Source organism: Antrostomus carolinensis, unplaced genomic scaffold, assembly GCF_000700745.2.
Source record: "Antrostomus carolinensis isolate BGI_N321 unplaced genomic scaffold, ASM70074v2 scaffold4167, whole genome shotgun sequence".
Classification (NCBI taxonomy): Eukaryota; Metazoa; Chordata; class Aves; order Caprimulgiformes; family Caprimulgidae; genus Antrostomus; species Antrostomus carolinensis.
Genome location: NW_010325172.1, coordinates 1 through 15,764, shown reverse-complemented (window position 1 = coordinate 15,764; position 15,764 = coordinate 1).

The window sequence follows — 15,764 nt, the reverse complement described above, 5'->3', positions numbered from 1 at the left end:
TCAGCTGCATCCAACATGTCAAAGATAAATTATTCTGCACAATGAAAATGGACCAAACTCAGACTCACTACTAGAGTTAGTGAAGATTATGAGAGGAAGATTTAATCTCAAAATTCTTCCATTTTACACCGATAAGGTCACTAGTTTGAATGCATCTTTTTCTCACCTTTTGAGTAGCCAGTGCCATTCAAGTCAATTCCCTAGAACCTTTGCTGGCTCTGAGGAAAAAATGCATACTACAATCCCTCAGTTCCTTTTTAAAACTGGCACCTACTTTTGAAAACTTATGTTTAATGCATTCTAATCAGACATCACAGTAAAGGGTAAAGCATCACAGGAGATAAAAATCTGCTACACAGATAGTTACTGAAGGTGGCTGAAGTAGATCATGCATGGGACTTTGTCAGGAACACCAGTTTAGGAATAACTTAGATTTTCTAGGAAGCTCCAAGAGGTATCCAAAAACCTCTTCTCTCCTTTGCTTGCCTTACACTTCCACGTGTAAGACTCCCATCAGTTCTGAGACTGATTTTGAAGACAGATTTTAAGCCATGAGTGAGGGGAGGGGAGGAGAGGAAGAGAGAAGAGTGTATTCAGAAGGGCTTACTAGTGTCTTCTAGAGTTTAGAGGTTTAGAGGGATTAAATGGATCTATGAATCAAAGCCAAGATTTCCAAGCAGACTGGCCTTTACCCTGGACTATCTTAATTCACACATCTCTAAACCCATACTATAACATAGCTCAAATTGAGACTGCTCAAGTCCCACAATGTGACTGACAGATTCCTGAATCCCAGGACAGCCACCCTTCTGTACCCCCCAGTTAATCTTTTTTTAAACGAATGCCTCATTTTTTTCTTCACTGAATCTGATTAAATAGTTACTTGATATTTAGTCATAGTTTGCAAGAGATTTTGGGGGGGAGCAGGGTAGGCTATTTTATTTCATTTCTTCTTTCCTCAGATGTATTTTAAGTGACAATTATCAAGAGTATCTTGATTTGGAAAATGCTGTTTCTAGCTTTAAGAATTCATCCATCACTTAAACAGGAAGCTACGGAATCTTTTTAATATCCTACAGCAGCATTTGACTATGAAATATAGACATTCATTAACTATTTGAATTTCATTCTTCTCACATGCGATATTAATTTTAATATACTGAAGTTTCACACCAAGTTTCAGCCACTTAATCTTGATGCACCATGGATATGTATTTTAGCCCACTAGTTAGAATACAAATTACAAGCAGAAATATCACATCAGCACTTTTAACAGCACACGAAATTAACTGCATTAATTTAAAATGCTATGACTACTGCTACAATTACAATTTCCCAAGATTCACTAGTAGATTTATAGGCAAAAAAATTAATTTGCATTCTTCTAAAAATAACGTAAGAGTGACGTATACTTTAAGAAAATCCTTATTATATGTAACCAAAGTTTGGCAAGTGTTTCCATTCTACATTTGGTAAGATTTTGCATCTCCCTTGAAAAGATTTTTCTCTCAATGAGGAGCAGCACCTGCTGAAATCAGATAATTGTATTCAGGTCTGAAAACTAATGAGCTTTGCTCTGAACTGGCCTCAAAGTTTATAAAAGCACAAATACAGATTTTTCTGGAAACGGTGTTGTATCATGGACAACAGCAAATTATATTAGCTTTAAAAGTTCTTCTGTGTCTAGGCCTGAAGTCTCAGAATTAAGTATAGCAACCATCAGGGAAACTACACTCAGAGACTACTGTGGTTTAAAGATAATTCTGTATGTACTGCCAGCTACTGAAGCTAAGACACATCAGCATGAACAGTAAAAGACTCTGTAGGGATCATTTTCTGAGAAAGTAAGCTTACACTACAGTTAAGGTATCTATGTGCACCAACCCATGTACTTGCACAGACTGGTTTCTTGTGGTTAGTCGTTTCCCTCACAGTAGCAAAATGATTTATACAACCATTCCTTTGATATTTTCTAAAATTCAGGGTCTGCACAAAAAAAATCTTCTTGGAACCTAAGACTTCTCGTAGGAACTTCACCAAAATTCTCAAATAAAGATGAATTGCAAAGCTAAAAGAAGAATATAAAGGGGAAGGCCATAAATACCTCTGCTACCATACCAAGAAGTTTAATAAATGCAACTTTTTAGAGGCTAAAATGAACTAGAAAGTTGTGTGTCTTTTGTTCTTTCACTTCAGTAACAGGAAGTGGTGAGCTGCAAACATTTGCAGAGCAAGCCTGGTGACGTGCTACCACTTCCTGCCAAGTACACTTGCATGGCTAAGTACAAGCAATGTTTTTGTTACAGTTTAATTTAAAATATGCCATGTAAAACACTCCAATGACTATAGCATTTCAAAAGTAATTATTGACAGAAAATTTCCTTTATCAATTTATTCTTATTTTGCACAGTCACACACTGAGATACAAAAGTTTTAAAAAGATACTTGGGTCTAATAAAGAAGAGTAATTTGCAAATCAGAAAGTTTGACTGCAAAGGATCACATAGCTTTCACCGTTTTAAAATGCAATATGCAATGCTGTTCTCTCCAGTAGGGAGAAAAAGCCCAGAAACATTTGGATGTCCATCTGAAATTAAGTTTTAGAAGCTTTTAGAAAACACAGACCTAGAGTAACTCTTAAAATGCAAAGACTAACAAGGTAATTATTTTTAACTGCTAAAGTGGAGTTGCCACACAGAAGTTTGACACACTGGTGTCCATCTAGCAAGTCAGTACATATTAGATAAGGATAAAAGAGCATCTGTTACAGGAATCAAATTTGCAGTCTGCATGGATGAAGTCCAAGTTGAGACCTGAACTGTGCATTGATTAGGACTGTAATTGCTTGTATTTCCCTTGCACCATGGGGTAAAAGTAGATGAGGGCTTATCGTTCTTCAAAATCCTTTTCAGATCCTTGCTAACTATAGGCCAGGGATGCATCCTCTCTCCTCACTTTACTGAGGGTATTTTCTCCCATAGCTCCCAACAAAACTCTATCATTAGCGTCACATAAAGACCCACACAAAATCCATGAGAGCTGCACGTTGCCATATTTATCTTGTACCACTACGCAAAGCTTAATAAAATCCACCGGCTACGGTATGCTGTTGTCCAACACCACGCAGCCAAATATCAGAGGCCAGGAAGACCGGCCTCACCTAGGCTGCTTTTGATTTAAGCCAAGAAGTCATGTTCATCTCATACACCAGAAGCTCTTCTGTCACTACTTCTTCCACTAGTCCGCTCTCTAGTTACATGTTCCTTCTTATTCCACCCTGGGCAGATTGTACCCACAATTAAGCTGTAATGCAACCACTTTAAAGAGACATTGGAAAATGTTCCAAAAAGCTGCGTTACAATACTGAATATACAGGAGTGACCAGCAGTACGTATTGAGAGGTTCCTTTTCCTGCTTCAGTACCAATAGTTTTCTACTATGAACCTTGACAAAACTAGCCTGACACAGTTCTTGCGGGAATGTAAGGACAAACTGAGCAGAGATGCTGAAACAGTTCATTTTGCTACTTTAGTTTTTGGAACAGTAGCTTACTCTCAAAGCATCACTGTTACTCTTTTGTTCTCCCCTCACCCATGATATTAACCCTGTAGTCATCAGAGCTAGTATCTCAGTTTTTTCCATGCTACAGAATCAGTTTCAGCTAAGTCTCCACTACAACTTTTCCCTACGCAGTACCACTGTTTGGACTTACAGATTGTCTTGTTTCTTCTTTTAAACAAAATTTCTGTTGCAGAAAATGCTACAGCACAAAGAAACCAAACCAAAGGATTCTAGCTGGAGCAAGTAAACTGTTAGAATAGTATCAAAAAATACTTCCTGAAGGGAAAGGTTTCTCTGGTCTTCTGTCTGCTTAGCAAGAAGGTACTGGAAGGGCCATGTTCTTGAATAATACAAGTAGTGAAAGATAGACAGAAAAGAACCTGAAGGTGCAGAAGTCCATGAGACCTGATGGGATGCATCCACAGGTCCTGAGGGAACTGGCAGAATCTTTAAGGTCCCTTCCAACCCAAAGCATTCTATGATTCTATGAAGTTGCAAAGCCACTATCCGTCATATTTGAGAAGTCCTGGCAGTCTGGTGAAGTTCCCACAGACTGGAAAAAGGGGAACATAACCTCCATTTTTAAAAATGGTAACAAGGAAGACCCGGGAAACTACAGGCTGGTCAGTCTCACCTCAGTGCCAGGCAAGATCATGGAGCAGATACTCCTAGAAACTATGCTAAGGCACATGGAGAATGAGAAGATGACTGATGACAACCAACATGGCTTCACCAAGGGCAAATCGTGCCTGACCAATCTGGTGGCCTTTTATAACAGGGTTACAACATTGGTGGATAAGGCTAAAGCAACTGATGTCATCTACCTCGACTTGTTCAAGGCCTTTGAGACTGTCCCACATGGCATCCTTGTCCCCAAATTGGAAGCATGTGGGTTTGATGGCTGGACCACTCGGTGGATAAGGAACTGGCTGGATGGCTGCACTCAAAGAGTTGTGGTCAACAGCTCAAAGTCCAAGTGGAAACCAGTGACGAGTGGTGTCCCTCAAGGTTCGGTATTGGGACCGGTGCTCTTCAACATCTTTTTCAGAGACATGGACAGTGGGATTGAGTGCACCCTCAGCAAGTTTGCTGACAACACCAAGCTGAGTGTACTCAATGTACTAGGATTTCAGATTGTTTAGGGGTTTTGTTTGTTGTTTTTTTAAATATACAAGCCAAGGGAATTTTAAAAAGTTATTAAACACCAAAAATTGGCAAGGATGCTATGAAAAAATTAATAGCTGATTTGCCTGCTAGAGAAAGTCTCATTTTAGACCCATCTATCAAAGAACATAAAAGGTGCACCACAGGATCAGATCTTGTTTATCAAAATGAAAAATTAAGATACTTGTTTTGCATGACCTGCACATAATAGAACCCCTGCCCTCTTCAAGAATTTCTCTTCCTACTTACCTAAATCTTACCTTACTCTTTTGAAGTAAGACTGAAAGAAGTAAAATTAAATGGAAATAAAAGATTTCTCCAATCAGATTCCTTGATAAACAGAAACTTTGTGGCACTTATCACCACTGGACATAGATCACAATAAAAAGGAATTAATTACAAGACAGGTAAAGGAGTCAAGGTACAAAGTCTCATTACCCTTTTGACCAATACAGCACCAGAACAACTGGAATTTACGCAACAACTTTCAAGCTTCCTCCAACTTCACAGCATTGGTCCTTCCTATCCTACTGTGTTCATATGTGAGGTTCCAGGGGTTTTGGATTTTTTTCAATGGGCAGAGCTGGAGAAGGAGAAAATTTTGCAGCCACTTTACTGCAAAACACAACACACAAGAGTCTTCAAGCGACACAAAAAGGAAAATATTTTCTTGCAATCACTTGGAGTTAAGGCTAAACTAAAAGCAACTTAGAAATGAGCAAGCAGGTTTGTAACCTACCTTCAAAAAAAGGAAGTGGGAAAAGGCACGTGACTGAAAATCAACATGCTTCACCTTCAGTTTCTTCAATTCTGGGAGAGAATTACTTGGAAAAGCCTTCTCCCTACAGGCTTTGCTTCCTATGAACAGCAAGCAACTAAGCTGCATAGATGAACATCAGAACTAGGAAGCAGAAGTACTTCTGTAGCATAGCTGTAACAGCTGGTATTGTTCTGCTGATTCCCCAAAGGATGGGTTTGATCCGAGAAAACCGCCACAAGCCTGGAATCTCCACGACAGTGCAGCAGCACATGTTTCAGAAGCAACTGCTGTCAGTGTGTTTGCTTTTCATTATACTTGGAAGAGCTGTAAGCAATTGGTACCGAAGGACACAGAAACACTCATTCACACACTGTGCTCACCATAAGATGACAGACATGCAGATACCAGCACTGATCACACATACGAGCTTTGTATGGACACATGTGAACAGAGCTGAAGAGTTTCAACATCTTCCATGCAGATTCCAAGTATGGACAGGCCTACAGGACAACACTTTTCCAGAAACTTGTTCTTTTCCATATGTATCCAACAGTTGAGGGACATCAATTTGTTCCTGTAGATTCTCCCCACAAGCTTACCCAGGGATTAGTTTTCTGGTTTGGTTTTTTTTTATTCTCAGCAGTAGGTATTGCAGAGTTCGGATTAAATACACAACTGTGTTTTTAAGGGAGTATTTTCTTGCTCTACATCAGTTTACTGTCTCAATCTATAAAAGTATATAAATGAAGCCTCAGAAATATGCTTTTACATTAGATCTTTCTTGAAGGATTTTAGTAAACATAAGAAATGACCAAGTAGGAAACAAGATCAGTGTAAAAGGCAGGGTGGGGAACACTTGCAACACACCAGTGTGTCATACAGCCTCATGTAAAAGAACAAAGTCTAATCATTTTGAACTTCAACATTTGGCTTTCTTCCCTAGTAACATCTGCAAAGCATTTTCAGATGATCTCAGCATTGTCTTATATCCCTATGTAAATGAAAGGCTCAGTATTCTTTTATTGCGACTGTTCAAAAATACAGCAGATTAATATGAAGCAACACACCAGGGTGAAGGTCAACATTTTTTAAAAGTTGTAAGATAAATTTATTTTAGAACTATACACAAATACAACCAGTTTTATTCACCCTTTTACAACTTAAGGGCACAAAGCTGTATTCTATTCCTTCTGGACAGCCCATAAGGATCCACAGAACTACTAAATTCAGAGCTGGCTGAACAGGCTCCTTCAGGTGATCTGGCCTTTCTTCATCTTGCTATTCACCCACACAAAGAATCTAATACACAGTGATACGCAGAGGTATCTCTTACACCTTGAAAGATATTAACACAGTAAGGCTCTTAAAGTTTAAACACACTACACTGGCAAAATAAATATATACCAATGGTTAAAGCAGGTAGGGTAATAAAGAATGAGGGCGCCATGTGTGTATATAACAAAAGGCAGTTTCCTGTTCATAAGACCTTGAAACTTACTATCAAGATCAGATCAGTGCTGATAATGCTAAGCAAACGGTCGCTTCCTCCAGCATGTCTCTCCTCTGCTATGGTACAGCTATCACTCAGCTTTCTTTCTTAAGATAAACTACTTTATATTTAAAAGAGAACAAGGGATTCAGAATACAACTTACAATCATCAGAATTAGACCAACACCTACAGTGCAATCTGATTATCATACTAAGATTTGAATGAAGTGCTCTCCAGCCACTTGTTCGTACCAGTGCCCCTATGAATTCTGCCACCACGGCCATGCACGGCAGTGCTTCAGTGCTAACAGTAGAAGATCCTGCAAAGTGAAATTCTCTTTTCAGCATTTTTAACTCAGAATTTACAGACTGTATTGAGCAGCCTTTGAACTGCATGATTTTCAACACCAAAAATACTCAATACAAATTTAAATACTATAAAACAACAACATAGTAGAAACTTATTACTGCTTGACATGAGTAAAATTACCAACTGTCACAACAGCCCAACCGTAAAAGGGCTGGGTCCCTGCAGAATGTCTTTTAGAGTTTACAACCTAGGTACTACAGCTCTATGAAAGTGGACCAAAATTAACCTATATCTACCTCTCGCCTCTCGTTCTATTTTGAATGTAAAATAAGCTACACTTCACGGTAACTCAGTTTCCTCTAAAATAATTTTGAAATAGATTAAAATTGCACTACTGATACAGACAGCAAAGTTTGTTTATTTTAAGGATTATTTATAGACTGAATGTCTCTAAGAGGAATGCACTAACTTAGCTGCTTTGAGAACATATTCCTTTCAAGCCAATGTGCAACCGGAGAGCAGCAAACGTTAAAATTGGCCAAACTTGAGTTGAGGCTACAGTTCCACCGCTAGCTGAAACTAGGGTAGGTGCTGCCACTGCAGGGTCGTGACCAAATTCTTTTCTCTTTTGATCAGGTCACTTTTCATCTGGGCAAGTTCCATAATCCAGCTTACCATCATCCATAATGACAACTGATGGTGTAACTCGGAGAACAGGTATACACAGCCACAGCTCTCTGTTGAGTAACAGACCACAGGCTCCATTGAACCAATCATTAAATTAAAGCCCTAGTTACTAGACCAAAAGGTGGCCAACAAGTAGCTTGCAAGCAGCTCCAGTGTGGATCCTACACCAGGATAACACCTGACCAGCTGCAGCTCTATGCTAGTACAGGAATTGCTCTGTATTTCGCTCTCCAACTATGGATATGGAACAGAAGTGGCTGCAGCGATGTCCCAAAGACTCAACCTGTAACACAGCGATGGGAGATCTGTGCATCTCTCATCTACTTTGAAGCTCTGCTTTCCCTCAAGTCTTTGGGATGTGCAGCATACGGCTTTCTACTGCACAAGAAAAAAAAAAAAACTGCTGTATGTTTCAACAGGTAAGAACACCAGATTTTCCCATTTAGAAGGTGGCTTAGGATACAAATATCTGATTATTCTTACAGAACTCCAGTGCTTTATATGAGATGACATGCGATTAGTCCTTATCAAAAGCATTATTTAATAGGCAAGACCTAAACAAACTGAAAGTGGAACCCTCCAGAACAGGAAAAGATGATCCTGAATCTCCTGCCTGTAAATCAGACATGTTTGTAGATATAGAAAGCTTAGAAAATGTTATCTGTAACCAAGAGAACACTAACTAAATATTGTTGACAGGGCGGGGGGGAATAAAAAGCTCATTTCATCAAAAAGGTCAAAAGCACTCCTTATTAAAAAAATAAAAACAAAACCAAAAACCAACAAACTATGTAACCAACACTGTCCTTGCCACCAAGATTTAAAGTTCACTGTTCACTATTCACATACTACACTTCAGCTGTGATGATGAGAACTGGCCAAAAAGGCTAGGTTTGGTTTTGTACAGTAACTTTTGGGTCCAGATGAACCTATATGACTGTCCAGTGAGAAATGGAGATGCCACTTCTTTTTAAAAAAGCATTTTAAGGTTTTAGGGCTCCCACTTAATCCATACTGAACTGGTTATTCAGACTGAAGAAATAAAGACTTTTGGAGGCCATACCACTGTTTGTTTAAAACAGAAGAGCTGCTACATGAAAAGCAAGCATACAGAGTGTCCCAGAATTCACAAAGCAAAGGAAGAATTGCAAAGTCATTGACAGTTCTTAGATTTGTAACCAGTACTCTGGCCAAAAGGATCTTGGTTATCTATGACAATCAAAAGTCTTTATCCAGTAAAAAGTCATCTCTTAAGATAAATCACATAATCTAGGAATTTCAGTCAGAGTCTGAAATATGGTTGTGTTTTAGAAGCAAGTGTGATAAGTACCTAGTGAGGCAGCAAAACCAAGGCAAAATTCAAAGCAGAAAGTTTAAAGTTACTGAAGTTATTTTTAAAGATGGCACTCCCCACAGACTTCGGGAACATCATTTTTATAGGAGGCTTTTTTAAACCCATGTTTTCACATGGGGGTAAGTATGCAGAGTTTTGTTGTTTGAGAAGCAAGGACCTGAGGGAAGAAGGACTGCTTTATTTAACTGCTTATGTGAATAACAAGATAGGCCTTTTTTGCAAGGCTTTTATTACCTAAATTAACAGGCAAAACTCTAAGTTATTAATGAAGGCCATACTTTTCTTTCTGGCACATAACAGTTTTCTTTTCCAATTATGCAAGGTTCTTTTAATGGCCACTTCATCTCCTTTTCCTGCATTGTATATTCTAAGTACTCCCCTTTAGTCACTTCTGTTAAGCCCGAGAATTTCTCCCAGCCAGCAGTTACGCTGACTAACTGTATCTTCCTCCTTGCTTCCGCGCTTGGGTTGACACAGATACCTCACTTCATCTTTAATCCCATCAGAAGTCAACCATACAGACAAGACATTTTGTTTCAGTGAAGGAACGCTATTTCCCCTCTAGCAGATGATAGGAAGGAGTACTGGGGGTGGGGGGGCAGTGTATGTGTTCCCTACCTGGCAGCCAGTTTAGCTTTGCCCAATTTCTTAAACTCAACCTGTTCTTCTTGAGTTTCAGATTTGGTGCCAGCCTTTTATTAGTGACCACTCTGCTTGACGCATTCTTAGATGCAAGAAAATGCCACTGAGATTCAGCATCAGGTTTTTTTCCTCTGGTGCCCAAAGCTGTGGCGTCTGTACAGCAGCAGGAAAACAAATACAGGTAATCTTAAACTTGGTCAACTGTTTGTTCTCCCTAGCAGGAGAGAAGTCTTCTGAAACATGCAGTACTTTAGTTGCCTTTAAAACTACACACAACCTAATCAAAAGTCTCACAGGTTACACTTAAAAGGAAAGCTTACTATGAAACACAAGATTAAACTGATATTACATGCAGTTATTGGTCAAAAACCCTTTAAGAGACAATAAATTACATCCCACTGCAACCCCTCTTGGTTCAGGAAACTGCTAACTTAAGTTTTGAGTTGCAAGTCTGGCAACTAAAAGCCTCTGGATCAACTCTGCTTGTACAAGAGTCTTACATAGCACAACTCTGTTGAAGTTACTGTCATTCATTCGCACTAGAAAAGGATCAGATCTATTTTATATATCTACAGTCAGCTGTTGGACTGGAAACTTAAACTACCATAACATCTGATTAAAGATAAAAAGCAATATAATATCTTTTGAATTATAAACAAACACCTAATTTGTATAACAAAACACAAAATAAAGCATCACTATAAATACTGTGTGTATTCTTCATCACCTATTATGAATTTCAGTTAAATTCTGAAACAAGTCAGTTCAAGATGCATTTCTACTAAACAGATACCATATTGCAGAAGGGCTAGGAAATCCTTCCAAAGGAGTAAATTTAAAAATTCCCAATCAAAAGCTCTTTTGTCTTCAATACCTCTCTTGAAGCCTGTATCAATCAATCAATATGTTTGTTCCTACATTCATTCAACGTTAGCCTGTGTTCTTAATTTTGCATTCAAACCAAGTCACAAAAGCTGTTCTAAGCTGCCCTCCTGTCACTCAAATACCCAGATAACACATAACCGAGATAGACCTCCATCTGCCGGTTAGGAATAAGCATAAAACAGTCAGACATCTGTCACGCTGTTTCAGAGTAACACGCAGCAAGAAAGCTCCAACAGCATTTTTAATAAAAGCTAAGCAATTTCACTTATGTTGTTGGCCTACTGCAGAATACAGCAGGGTAATGCAATCTCATCAGCAGATGAAAAATCAAAGTCTACGGTGTCTTTTGTTACCAGCTAGGTGTCAGAATCAAATTTAAGGTCACAAGAGACACAAACTTTAATGCTTTTAACCTACGATGTGTCCAACTACGAGGCTTTCTGATCAACATCAGAATAACGTCTTGCTGACCACTCATCACACACTTTGAAAAACAAATCATTCTTCCGGTTTCATATTTACCTCCATAATGCTGTCTGTCCCTATTCCCACATAAACCCTTGACTTCCTTCTCACACCCTGCTGAAGAAGTACCCAAGTCCCAGATCCTACGAACCTCGCACATGCACTTCCATTCTGTAGATATGAATAACGGTGCCACCCAAGACACTTAAACTAGTGTCAGTCACTTCAATGTCTTATTTTCAACTCTTTCATTGTAACAACCACTAACACAATATTACTGACAACGCCTTCCTGACTCTTCCCTCCCTTTGCTCAACTATCACTGATGTCTGTTTTCTTCTACAGCTCCTACCACCTGGAGAAGCCCAAAAGAAACTGGTTGAGTGAGGACAGGAAATACTGAAGCTTAATGGGAGGGTGGAAAAAACCCAAGAAACCAACAACCAGTCTTTTTGTCTATCATAGAAGTAACTGTGGGGAAGAACAGTAGAAATATTCAGTGATGCACAATTTGACTTGAGTACACTAAAAACAATTTCCATTACACATTATAGTCACGGAAATTTCACTGCAAAAGGGAAGTTGTTAATTTTGCTTGTCAAAGGATTTTCATCAGAGTGTTCAAAGGTCAGCATACACGTGCTTGATTGCTGGAGGAGTGTCCTATTTTGCAAGATGTAGGCTAAGGAAAAGTTACTTCCGCAAAATCAACAAACTGTTTCAACTCTCAGATACAGTACTCTCTCGTGTGGGCAACTTCCTGACAAATGCTGATATCATCTTGGATTAAAAAAATTAATACGATAAATTTTGTTTCAGAGTCAGTAAGCCTGTGTACTAAATCAGAAACACTATGACCCAAAAGATAGGACTTGACTCTCATAGAAACCAGTTTAAACAAAAAGTTGAAAGGAATGCAAAGAATAAACCTTATTATTTGGAATGATAAACCAAATCCAGTTTTACCAGACAGCACTACTTGAACAGCAAGTTAAGATACTTACGAGACTGCTAAATTAATGCTTCTTATTCTCATACACTGCACTGCAACTACTAGCAAAATGCACATGAGATACTCCAAGACAAGTTTTGCTTTAGGACCTGTTTAAGTGTGAAAATGAGCTGACTCAACTGCATTTTACTTTCCATGTAGAACTATGCAAAAGCAGAAGTTTCCACTCAGAAAGCAAACCAAACATCATAACCTTACATAACACACTGCCATTGTAAAAGAAGTTTTATTCCATGTTAACAGTGAAAAGCTGATCCTCGCTAGGGACCACAGCAATAATTATGAAGAAATTTCCCAAACAGAACCACAGAGCCCTATATAAAAAAATTAAAGTTGCTGAAGGCCAATCTGTGTTTTCACAGATTGATAACACATCACTTGAAATAACTAAAATAATAATCTGAGAGAAAGATTGCTGGTTCACTTCTCATAACAGGTAGCAAAGTTTGCTGAAGGTATTATTTATACCAGGTAGTCAAGACAAAGACAAGGAAGACCCTGGAGCCAAGAGTCACCTAAAAAGAATAAAAACAGTCTGATAAATATACATGCATTGCACTTTTATCCTACTTCTTGTGCAACTGTCAGCCACAGGCCACCAGGCTGAAAGACCTTGCTGTCTGAATCAGTACAGCAATCATTACAGCATGACCTAAGTCTTGAGGAGAAAATTCAAGGGACCATTTGCAAACCTCTAAGCAATCTACAAGGATGCAGCTTTACAGGCATGCTTTGCATAACAGCAGAAGGGAATCTGCAAAGTACAACACAAGTATATCATGCAAAATGTCAAAGTAACAACAATTCATTATTGACTCACTTCTATAATATGAACATTGAGGTTAAGTAAAACAAACATTCTGTAATAATGTATTATTTCCATATCCCTCTCCTACTTTCTTTTTTCCATTTTGTAAAGTATTTTCATTGCTCTGGTAACCGAAATGTTGTGGTTCAATCCTGGTTAAACTACTAAACAACAACAGAAGTGGGAAATTATAAGAAAGACATGATATGGGGTGCCTTTCATCACGGTAACAAAGTTTGCTTTAATTTCTGGATATAGAATCTAAGAAAAAAAAGTGTAAACAGTTAAAAGTTTAACCCCATGTAGTTAAGAAAAACCTCTAAGTGACTCACCTCACTCACAAACAGCATTTACATACTTAAGATCAAACAATAAAATTTGACATCAACACAACTCAATCATATGCCTTCTCAGACTTCTACAGTTAAACCAACTCTGAACTTAATAGGAGACAGACCAGAGGAGAACTAGGGCACCATTAAGGGCACATAATATCATGCATGCTAATTAAAGTCATTGTGAGTTGAACACACATCATAACAGCAAGTACCACCATATTGCAGAATCCACTTTTTAGAGAACATATAAACAAAACAGCCTGGCAGCTTATGCTTCAGGAAGACTCAGTGTGCTCAATTAGGAATGCTAATCTAGAGACCTTAAAACTTCCACTGGCATGGGGGTCTTTTTGGGAAAAGCACTACATCCCTGTGTCTCCCTCCACACCATGGCTGGCTATGCTTTATCAGTCAAGGAAAAAAAACTGTTAAAAAGTGGAATGCCCCCACATTCATCAGGTGTATTAGCTATGATTGTAAAACTGACTAGTAGTGAGCAGCCAGCATACACTCACTGAGAGAGAGCACACAACCATGTCTTCAAGAACAAACAGATTTGATCTACATGATTGACCTAAAAGTAATACAAGCAATATATGAGGAAGACTGGGGGGGAAAAAAAAAAAAAAAAAAAACACACTACAAAAAACCCCAAGTATTTTTATTTACGCATATGTCAGCACTATTTCCTGCATTGTCAACTTTCCTCTTTGTAGGTCCTTTGCTAAAAAATAAAAGGGACTGGAAGAAACAAATTGTAAGAAGGAAAATATAACTGTGACATCACAAATATTACCTATGGAATCAGAAGTATTCCTCAGTTATTAGTAACTTTCTTCAAGGTGAATAGTGGTGATAATAAGACGCTTGTGAAAGCCAACATAAAGGAAGGAAATATGAGCAAATCTTCTCTTTTACTGAATAAGGTAAGAAAAAACAGCATTATATTCACAATCCTCAAGACTTCAAAGTGAATCAGTGAGAAAGAAATATCAAGGAGGCCCTTGATATTTCTTGAAGCAGCTCAAGAAACACCAAGAAAATAGCTGGAAGACAAATGCACCCATTTATGTTAGCTATCTCTTTATAAGTCAAAAGAGGTATTTTATATTCAGTACAGTATCAATGTAGGCTTAACAAAAAAAAAAACCAAACAAACCCACAAAACAAAAAAACCCCTATACAGCATTTATTAATGTTTATTAAATCTTTTATTCTACCACAGATACAGCAAAATATCTTTTTAGGTAAAATGCTACTCAGGCCTCGATTAGCTGGTGTTACTGATACAGCATTTTGAAAATGGCTGCAGAGAGAAAAGGAATGTGCCATTTTAATTCTCCAGAAATATTTTTTTGAAATGCAGAAAATCTGTTCTTAAAAGCATTAGAAATGCCAGTCATACGTAATTTAGTCAATCCCATCTGCCTAAATAAAAATTTGTTTCTTCCCTGTGCACCAAGTTCAGCACAATAAAAAAGAGCTAAAGAGTCTAAAAAAGAGGATAGGGCACTTGGTAACATAAAGCAAGACACACAGTATTCCACCTCATCTTTAAGTCAGTTTCCTTTCAATAAAGAGTCTACTCATTCTCTTAGTATTATTCTTCAAAGCCAGCATCAGTTCTGTCCTCCTAAATACTAGCAACCTCCCCTGCAGTTTACCCCTTCATCCCCAAAACAGTGTATTTCATCTTATTTTAAAAGTGATCTCAACTACAAGCAGGTAACCATAAATCTCAAGTCTTGTCAGACTGAGATTTCAATTCAGCAATATTTCAGTGAAGAACTTGAGAATTTTAAGACTGACAGGTCTTACAGAAATAGTAAGCAGTCTGTTTCTATACATCACACCTCACTATCATTAAAAGAGATTAGTTGAGATGTAGAAACTCCTTTTCCACCACCAAATTTAAAACCAAACTCAACTTTTGTCAAGGAGGTTCCTCTATCGAGTCACTAAGGAGCTTCTAACTCTAGTCGACCAAGGATCCTGAACAGAACTACTTCAAATCTCAAAAACGTGAGCTGCCTGTATATGAATACACACACACACACACACACGTGTGTACGTGTGAAGAGTTCAGAAGAGTTGCCAAAAGAGTTAAACTACCTGCTGAGAGCGATTTCGTCACTGCCCCTCGGCCGCTCAGCCTGACCTGCAGTTAGCTGAAGCAGCCCAAGCCTCCTCTTCCACTTTCTGCAGATTTACATCTAAACGTGAAACGCCCAATAATGAAGGAGCAAGAAAAACGTACAGAACGATCGCTCTCGTGATCACTCAGCCAGT